Genomic DNA, 11,262 nt, shown 5'->3' on the forward strand with positions numbered 1-11,262 from the left:
GCGTTAATTTAAAAAAATCCACCTACTACTACTACTAGAGCCAGTTTCGAACAATGTGTTCACGTTGATGTGCCACGTTCTGTTAATCTTTGCTGATAATTGAAAGTAAAATGCCGGGTTGCGTAGTAAAACTTTGTTAAAATAATACTACAACAAAAAGGAAAAAATAAGAAAGACACTGGGATCACATATTATCAGTAATTATTATGTATTTTATTTATTTCAATGTAAAATAACACGAAGCGTATGTTATAAAATTTTACAGATGGAATTGAGTGTCAAGATGCCACGCACACAAGCATCTTATAGTTGCCGTAATAAAAAATCTATAATTGTTCTTAGGTAGTGCGGTGTCTAGTTGGAGCACAGCAGAGACAAATCTTTAATCTGAGTTCATAACTATCATTTCTTTGACCTAATGGAATTACGTGAAATTGATTTGATTTAAGATATAAAAAAGTTACGAGTATTTAAATTTAATCTGTTCTTACAAATTGCAATTGTTAATTTATAACCATATGCCTTTTCCGTTCATTACTATTCAATAAAATAATAATTTGTGCTATCAATTCAGAGGTAATCATTAACTATATAGACGACCTGTATAGCCTAGTGGTTAGCGATCCTACCTACTAAGCTAGAGGTCCCGGATTCGAATCCCGGTAGGTGCAAGCATTTATATAATGAATATGGATGTTTGTTTACGAGTCATGGATGTTTAAATGTATTTATGTATGTTTATATGAATTTATGTATGTTTAAGTAAGTATATTGTATTAAATATATCATTGTCTTGTAAACCATAACACAGGCTATATATACTTAACTTGGGGCAAGATAATTTGTGTAAAAAGTGTGTAAAAAGTGTGTCAACTATGCCTTACATAACTTACATAGCTCAGTCATAGAGTAATGAATGTAAAAGACTAATGACACATCACACAGTATAATCTTCTGTCTGTACGCAATAATCATTTTATAACAAGATCGATTGTACATTAAATTATTATATTTTATTACTACAACAGCGAAACTGGTTACGCACGAAACTCCGGCTAGTTTAAAAACTGAAGTAACAAGGCCACATATTTGTGATTGACCATCACAGACACCTTGAGCGCGCTGTTTCGTAAACATATTAAAAAGTACTTAAAGTAAGGACGTTAGATGTTCGAATTACTTTGTAATCGTAAAGCTTAAACATTATAATTTTTTTAAAGTGAAAACTTCTTTAGCTGGGTTCGCGTCACCGACATGCTCTTTACTGGCGCACGCGATAGTTAGACACTTTTCGGATGGGTGAAATCACGTGGGTTTGCCGCCTTTGTCACCGAAATGCTTGTAGCAGTATATCTGTAGATAGCTATAAAGCTGACAATTATTGTGCAACATTAGTGCCGTGTACCTATATCTTGTAAGTAAAATTGAATGGATTTAGTGAAAAGTTCAATGTGTATATACTGTGCATTGTTGAAATAGTGTTTTTGTTTGATTAATATATTATTGAAAATAAGTTTTAAATATAAATTGATATTAATAATTTAATTGTTTTTAACATTATGAAATTTCAAATTTTAATACTAAAAATTCTATGTTTTCAATTGTACCAGCAGTCTCTACAACTGCCAATTATTTCTTTGATTTTGACCGACGCGGACGGTGATCACTTAACATCAGGTGATGTCCTCTATTCTACGATAAACAAATAGGCAGAATTCGCCGAAAACCTAAAACGAAACTAAAAATGTGTCGCAAGAAATGAAGATTGCCCTTTGGATTTCGCGTACCTATTAAGAAGACTTGAAAGCTAGTGCTTATCGTTGATGCACAGGACATGTTCTAAATCAATTCCTACAGTTAAAGAGAGGGACTTGATCAATGCTTGCTGTTCCGATACAAGGGTGAAAAGTACTGAAATATCATTTTCACTAATGAAAAAACTGAAAACTATCTTTTGTCTTTTCCCGGGTCTCGAGAGAAGTTCGTGAAAGAAAAGTTTTTCGTGTGCTATATTATGTTTATGTGGTGAACGATTAGCTTCACTATGATCACGAGTCTGATACAAACGTACCAGCAAATAACCGTTTAGCCAATGATTTATATTATCACATACCTATTAAAACTTTCCTTTGTGCCTTAATCAGCAATTATTGTTCTTACTACTGTGATAATAAGAGCGGCAATTGTGTAGAAAGGTTGTCAATTGTATGTAGACCTACATGTAGGTTGGACAGTTGGACAAAAAGTCGTCGAGGTGAAAGACCGCAATACGGGAACGTAGTAGTGGGTAGGGTTGGCACTTTCAATAAATATTGATAGTAGAATTAGGTTAACATTGGCCATGGGCCACAACCAAATACATACCTCAAACTCAAAAATTCTTAAAAAGTCGTGGTATATAATACGAATCATTAAATAAAATAAAACTTAACTGTTATGTAGTTTTCGGAAGATCCTCGTGTTTTCCATGAACATCTATCCTCCACGGCCCACGTCCTATGTCACTGTTATTTGCTTTTTTTATGGCTTTAGGGCTTACAACATAGAGGAGGTTTTTGGTCGGTAGGGGTTGAGCCCGACATATGGGCCCCGTTTCGGGGTTTTTAATACGTAAATGTATTTTCTTCCTCTCAGAAAAAAAATATATTTTGGCACACCGTTAATAGTAAAAAGTTCCCAACATTGTTTACCTCCAGGAACTCAACAAAACACACTATATAGTAATTATAATGTTCTTATACAAGAAATATAATTTAAACAGTGATTTGACTTGACAACCCTAATGAATTACAAGAGAGACTAATTATTGTGTGATATCGCCGTTTTCGCGTTCGCTTTGTTTATCTTGCAGACAAACGAACAGCAGGTTTAATTAAATGGCTATTCTGTTTATTGAAATTGAGTCAATTAATTAATATTATCGGATTTATATTATTGCTGCTATTAATAACGGTTTGTACTTCTCTTATTTTTTATGGAGAGATCGTCGTAGACCAGTCTCTCTTAACAAACCTCAGTCCAGACTTTGAGGCAACGATGTTGTATGTAGTAAAAAATACTATCGAGGGTCATATATTGAAGTACTACTTCTTTAGGCGTGACTTGGTGGTAACTCAGAATATTTTGACGGAAGTAACGTTAGTACTTCCGGCAGAAAAAAGTCAATTGAAACAATTTTTAACCATTATAATGGGCTTAACAAATTGTTTCAAATTGTTCAGTAATATTTTCTGAAAATCTCCAAGTGAATTTGTTCATTTATGACTACTTACTTTGTAATAAATAATAAATAAAAGTTCTCAGTCTGACGTTTGCGACATTCGTTAATTTTTCTTCGTCCATCGTACAGGCAAAAGGTCCAAGCCCATAGAGCCATATTCGTTAATATTCAATAACAACGTTATATTGATGTGTGTGCTATTAATAATTTAATTATTTTTATGCAATTATTTATTTATAACGCGGCTTAAATTAATGTAAGTATTTTTGTTGTTATATACTGGATGTACTAGAATAGGTGGGACAAACAAGGGCAAATGAAAATAACAAATTTTGTCTATGAGCTTTCAGATAAGCAAAAAAAAAGTATATATAATATGTATCTGTTAATTATTACTAAAGTTAATAATTATAATTAAGTTTTACTTCAATCGTGCGTAAAGAATACACGCACACACTTTTTAATTTAGCGGTGCATGGATAATCTTCCTTACAATTTCTGCAATGTCAATAAAAGCTTCATGAATTTGATTACTTGCATTCGTTAAGTCATAGAAGTGCAGAGATATTTTTGCTCTTGTAGGAAAATAGTTGGTTGACAACACCTGGCATTAATTTTTATGTATGTATCAAAGTGTATGTTATATTTTACCATTTAGGTACCACCATTTTTCAATTATATTAAGGTAAAAAATAAATTATAAAAAAATCCTCAGAATTTATTGAGTACAGTACTTTCGTTATCCACCTAATTATACTAAATACGAACATTTTTATAAAGTGAAGTATTTAAAAAAAATATACACTTAACTTAAAATTTAAAGCACTGCTTTCGGTGACAAGATACAGCTACAACACATAACAATATATAACTTTCACAAGCAAATGGATCCATCGCATCTCTAAACCATATTTTAGTGATGGGAACGACCCGCCTCATGACGCTGCCACAAGTAATGATATTTTATGGTATGTTCCATGTTCCACGAAGCCTGTCACGAGATTTAAACTAAATAACAAAAGTGTGTATGTTTATATATATTCTCAATACTCACCAATACCCGAGTGAAATGAACTAATTGGGGCCCCGCTTGTCCTAATCGATAATATGGTGCGTACTTTGCCCTGTGCTTCTCCGGGGCATAAAAAATAGGGAAGTCCAAGGCCCAAGCATTTACCAGTGGGACGCTCCTTTGCACAGGATGCCGGCTTGATTATGGGTACCACAACGGCGAATTTTTTTGCCATGAAGCAGCAATGTGTAAGCATTATTGTGTTTCGGGCTGAAAGACGACCTAGCAAGTGAAATTACTGGGCAAATGAGGCTTAACATCTTATGTCATAAGGTAATGAACGCAATTGTAGCGCAGATTTTTTTTTTCAGTTTTTCAAGAAGCAAAGGCTGCACTGCATTGTTGGCAGGGCGTTTCAATTACCATTAGCTGAACGTCCTGCTCATCTCGTATCTCATTGTCATAAAAAAAAGTAAATATGTGCTAAATTATGCCGTACGGTAGCTGGGTTGTAACATGTTAGGGGCGTAACAAGTTCTGTATTGTCAAAACTACATTAACTTAACTTACACACGTGACTTACTATACATACCTCAGCATATCTATAAGAATCTTAATCTGTTTTCAAACGAACATAACTTTAAACTTATTCGTAAATAAATAAGGCTGAGATTGCGATCACCGCAATTCCATCCCAAAGCCATATTTTATCATTTTAATACCGTTTATGGGTTCGCGCGACGTTTTCATGGCTTCATACAAAGGTTTCTTTGAAGATTCAAGACATTAAATATAGTTGTGTCTTTATTGAGAGTCCGGTGTAGGTTTAAGAGCTTTATGCTGTCGACGATAAGGGATACATCGTACGTTTGATGGTGATATTAGAACTGTTAGAGAGTTTGACCTGTTGATAAGATAATATGGTTTTAGTATACGTTATCAATAGTCTCCTTAATGTTCAATAGATTGACAGATTCACGTTTTTTCATGTAAAGCTACTTCAAAATAAATTATTTCTTTATTTATAATTGTAATTTTCAACAAATATACACATAGCACATATTATGTGCATAGTAATTTACTTCTTCATATATTTGTTTTTATTAATTTATTTATTAGCTGTCGACATAGTCACTAGCAATTTCATAATATAAATGCAATAGATAACTTAGAACTAATTACAGATATTCACTAAAAGACGATAAAATTAGAAAGAAGGAAAATTATCAATATATAGATATATATATTGAAAATGATCTTTGTTTGAGGCTCAATCACGCCTTAACCACTTTTTGTATCGACATGAAATTACCACCACTCGATGCAAAATTTATCCTAGATGGTTTATGGCTACTTATTTTATTGTATTTGTAATAAGGTGAATAAAAAATATTTTATTTCCTTTTAAAATTCGCTCTACGAAGCGGGCGGGAACCTCAAGTTATATACTATATTCGATTTTGTCTTAAACTAAGCATAAGTATTTACAGGTTAGCCAACGAATTAAACGACTTATTAGACGATTAGAAAATGATTTGATAATAAATAGTTTTGTTGCGTTAACAGGTGCATCAAAAATAATAATTTCACTCTTTAGCTTATTATAGGTAGAATAAATACCTCGCCAAGATATAGCTATTGCATTGATAATCAAGAGGTGATTGAAGTACATATATTAAAAAGCTATAGCGTATTGCTATAGACAAAGTTCTTAATTAAAATTTTCAAGAGTCTCTGGACAAGAACATTATTTTAAGATACAAATGATTTAAGTTTTCTTTCGTGTTAATTCCGCCAATATTTGTTTTTAAAACAATTCGACACGTGTTTCGCCTCTACACGAGGCATCCTCAGGACGTGTTGTCTCGCCAAAATCTGGCACGAGACTGCAGAATTAACACGAAAGAAAACTTAAAACATTTGTATAATTATGGATTTCCGCAAAGTAACGCCTAATTCAATATTTTTTTTTTATATTTTAAGATATTTTCAAGAAGAAAGCAATGTCAGAGATTATACGAGCGACGTTTATTTCGCATTATATAGTAACGATTTATTCTTAATAACAAATTTCCTAGATACAACTATGATATTATGAACTCTTATTGTTAGCGTTACCAAAGTATGTTAATTATAAAAAACCACGTGTATTTCAAAGGCCGGCACAGCCTTGTGTTTCGTTTATCGAAGTTAGTATGTATTCCAGTAACCATTAGATGACTTCCGCGCTAGTTCGTCCATCTTGTTCGTAAAGTAACTGAGTAAACAATATTTAATTTTCTCAGACAATAAATAGAATCATAGTGAAATTATTCTTAATTCTAATCAGCTTAATGTAAGCACTCTTGAATATTAATTTTATTTTGTATTTTAAGTAATTTACTCTTTTAACTCGATTAACTTCAATTAACTCTTTAAACTTTCTTTTTAATTCACTGCATTCAATTAACTTACAATATATATATACTACTAATGAGCAGTAAATTATATATAATACTGGATAGGAATACAGCATTGGCTTTTCGTCAAAAAAAATTACGATTCAGCAGCATTCCAATATATGTACTTTTTTCTGGTAATTATTAATTATTGCATTATATGTTTTTATATAAGGCTGAGATCTACAGCCTTATTAGCCAATTTAAAAAGAATAGTGATATACACAGTGTCAATACTCGAAACAAACATAAACTCACAATGCCATCTACTAGGCTCCGTAAAATTGCTAAATCTTTTAAAGTGGATTGTGTTATATTTTATAATAAACTCCCAAATGAAATTAAAATATTACCTATTAAAAAATTTAATTGTGTCGTAAAAATTAATCAACATCTAAGGCCTATTATAATGTGAAAGATTATTTGAATGACAAAGATAGTTGGAACTAATGTTCTAAATTTTGTTAATGAATATTGTTATACTCATTTGAATGCTATTGTAACTTTTGTACTTCATCCTGACTTGCACTTAATAACTTATAAAGTTTTACAGTGAATAAAGATTTTATTGACTTTTGACTTTGACTTTGACTTATAGAGCTTACTTAAACTTTTTTCAGACTTTACTAACGTAAAACGTAAGCCTAGCACGTTTTTTAATTTCGTTATTATAGTCGTTTGACAGCTAAAATTATACTGAGCTACTGCTAAGACAGCCCAATGCAAGAGTCAAGCTCGCGTTGTATCACACTCAGCCAGTTTTACTTGAGTGAAGTCTAAGTACGCTCTATGAATCTCAGCGTAAGGCCATTTGGTTGGGCTATAGGTGCATTCTGCATGTAGACAAACAAATCATAGAGGAATAAACACTTAAAATAAATGACATTATTTAGTTCGTAATTTATAAAAAAAGCAAATGACCAAGTATACTTTACTTGTTGTAATAATAATAATGTGTAAAATAGGTTCGTAGTCGAGGAGTCTACACGCGAGCGCGTTGATGTCTTTTATAAGATAACATCTGCGTCCAACTCTATCGCGGTGCCTGCGCCGGCGCATAGATTATGTCGTCGCGCAACTAACTCGAAACTATGTATATTACTTGTGTTGTTTGTTAATAATGTTTACCCGGCATGTATAAGGTATAATGAATTGTACATATATATTTTTGAATTTCAGATCGAAAGCATTTTAATTATCGAAAAAGACTATATCGAGATATATTCAATTATTTATATTTTTGGTTAAGTTAAAACCATATTTTTTTAATTACACAATTTATTTTGGGACCAAATCCCCATACGTTTCAAGATGTTAATGGGAAAGCATTGAAACTAAAGTTATATAGTGTAACAAAATAGGGATAATGCCTTTCTTTCGTTATAAATTAACTATAAATATTATTACAGATTACTGTAGATTAATTTTGCATTGAAAATACGTTTGCTATTGTTAGGAAGAAGTTTCTGGGCTTAATGTTGTTGCTTTATCATAGATTCTCTCCCGATCCATTTATCTTCTGTCTCACTTCCAATGATATATGATGATGATATTAACCCCGCTGAGTTTCTTGCACTCGTTCTTCTCAGGACTGAGGCACACTATTTCGAATGGATTGTATTCTTTTACGTTGAATAAGTGATTTAAGATCCTATTTTGAATAAAAATATTTGAAAATTTCTATTATATAACAAAATGCTACTCGATATTTTAATTCATCACCTAAAGCTAAAAAGATAAGCTAATAAAAATATTACAACATGTATCACATGAGTTAGAGTAAGAATCAAGGCCGAAATTTTTCTTACGATGCGGAAAACTTTTTGACCAAAAAGAATCTGAATATCGCAATAAAAAGATTATAGATGAATCTCATATCGGATCCAACTTTTTCAACACTCACTCACCAGTTGTGGTAATATACACTTAGAATATACTTGATATGACCAATTTTGATTCAAAATCATATCAAAATCAAAATCACATCAAAATCACTTTATTCATGTAGGTCACGGAAATGACACTTAAGAATGTCAAAAAAATATTTTTCTACCGCTACTTAGTAAAGGGTTGAGCTAATGAGAAGAAGTAGCAAGAAACTCATTGCCACTCTTTTATATCAAGATTTACATTTCCATCGATTTACAAACCATTTCAATTACAATATATTATGTAAAATGATGCAACAAATTGAAATTGAACAAGATTTGTTGGTAACTATAGATTCGCTTTCCTTTTTCGTCAAATTCTATCTAGAGACATTCTTCTTTCTCACACTTTGTTTATTTTTATACTAGATATTGTATGACTACAGGTAAAACAGATACAATGATCTTTTGTGAATAAATCGAGTTTCCAAAACAAAGTTCATATCTAATTATATTAAGTTTCAAAATGTTATTAATTTTGTCGCGGTGCATGTTGCAGATACTGCAATGCGGTGGGATGTAGAGACACTGAGAACATTTTAGATGCACCAATACAATAAATGTATTCATTCCAAATTAATACATTTTTAATTGAAGAGTGAATTAAACGTGCGTTATGTGAGTGCTCCGCTCATACGAATACCAGAGGAATCATTTGAGTGTTGCCAGTTTTCGATGTGGTTGTACGCGCCTTTTTAAAAGTGTTAATGTTTGTGCTTAGATATTTAACACGTCTAGATAGAGTCTGTTGCTGTAAGACAACCGATAAAAACAGGCCAGCCTTAATACTTTATGCGTGACAAGTTACACTCGCGAGCTGTACAGTGTTCAAAATAGAGGCTTACTGTTAATCTCACCTTTTTCGACGTTTTCACAGCTGTCACAGTCTATCTAGACGTATAAATGATCTAAGTGTTTACACTACTTTTTCACGAGCCCATTCATCCCAATTCTGAGCGTATTGCCGTCATCAAAGCTAACAAAAACTGGAAGTATTGTTAGCTATGCTGACGTAAGCCGCTTCGTTTTGTTAACTAAGAATGTACTTATTGTAATCACCTACTACTTGTTGATCTCCAGGCTGGCCTGCAGATAAATATAAAAATATGAATAAATAATGAATGGCGTTAATATTTAAATATTTAATTGCATTAAAAAGCATTTGGTTGACCTGTTGGTCACAGAATGATAATTTATTTATTATTATTTATCTTCAATATAGTATTGGCCTGCGTATTTAGTGACTGTACAACTTAACTATGCAATGAGCTTCCTTGTGCGGTGTTTTCTGGACGATATGACATAGGTAGGCTTTATAAAAAGCGCGCACCCTTTTCTAAATGCTCCTGTGATTCTTATGGTGTTGCAGAAGAATGTGCATTTAACATCAGGTAACTCTTTCGTCATTTTTTTAATATATTTTTTTAAATATAGACACACTCTTTCACGAATTATGGAAAACTAGGCATAGCCTGTAGTATGGGTGCAAGACAACGATATATTTAAGACAGTATACTTACTTAAACATACATAAATACAAATAAACATCCATGACTCGAAAAAAAACAATCATATTCATCATATAAATAATTGCACCTACCGCGATTCGAACCAGGGATACCCCTAGCTCAGAAGGCAGGGTCTCTAACCACTGGGCTATAGTGGTCGTCGTCGTTTGTCCTTCTCTTTTGTTTGTGAATTGTTAAAGTAAAAAGTAGTACTACTATCTTATGTCTACTATATATAAGTAAATAGTTTTAATTTAACTTAATGCTAAGTGATTGAGTCAAAGTATGCTTTCATAGGTCTATATAGTTTTAACACTTAAAGTAGAAATTGCGTCTTAAGTTTGTATTAAAAAGCAGCATAGTTCGTTGTGATATTTCTGGTATTACAAACTATTTTACCATCAAAACAATGTATAGAAGTTGTTATTTTGAAATGGCAAAATTATTTGTTACCAAATTAATTATAAAAATTAGATGTAGTGTTGTACTTCTATAGTAATGCTTATAAGGAATCAAAAATAATAAATTAATATTAGGTTGGGTTAAATATAGTATAATAATTGTTGGTATGTCTGATGTTATTGCGAATTAAGTTGTCGGTCTGTACATCGCTGTCTGGGAACATTCCATCTTCACTCACCTCAAATGCATCCAATAACAGCACCGGCACACAACTGCACAATGTCACAACACAAATAATACATCCAGATATAATTTTAAATCACATTCACTATTAACAATATAAAATCACTTTCGTTTTACGACCAACTTCGCTTAACGCATTATTTCCACTAGCTCTACAAAAATACAGCCTTCTAGAGCAGTTGGTTTTCGCGTACTGACGCGACTCGGCCCCTCAGACACCCTATTGCACCTTGTATATCCATCTTGCTTGCACTTATTGTCAGTGAGAGAGACGAAAACTTGTTGGACGAAAGCTCTTTTTTGGATTAAAAGTCGTCGAGTTGATTATAACATACTGAAAGCTCTGTTAGCTATAAATAAACGATATTTACTTATTAGTGCTTTATGCAGGTTGATAGTTATCAGTTATTGCTTAATTAAACATGGAATTATATTGGTTCGGGTCACGTTACCGATGAAATTGAATAACTTTATTGTATATGTTACAAAAAAAAACAATTGGTGAGTTGTA

The 11,262-nt window shown here is 32.2% G+C and overlaps 1 protein-coding gene across 2 annotated transcripts in view; it reads right to left on the reverse strand.

Moving 5' to 3' along the window:
* Positions 1 to 10,897, reverse strand: part of LOC126965276 (uncharacterized) — a 66,854-nt gene extending 55,957 nt beyond the window's left edge. For both annotated transcript variants that reach the window (XM_050808778.1, XM_050808779.1), the window contains exon 1: positions 10,747 to 10,897. The gene's annotated coding sequence lies outside the window, so the exon portion shown is untranslated. The remainder of the gene's footprint in view (positions 1 to 10,746) is intronic.
* Positions 10,898 to 11,262: the final 365 nt, after the last annotated feature.

Source organism: Leptidea sinapis, chromosome 7, assembly GCF_905404315.1.
Source record: "Leptidea sinapis chromosome 7, ilLepSina1.1, whole genome shotgun sequence".
Taxonomy (NCBI): domain Eukaryota; kingdom Metazoa; phylum Arthropoda; class Insecta; order Lepidoptera; family Pieridae; genus Leptidea; species Leptidea sinapis.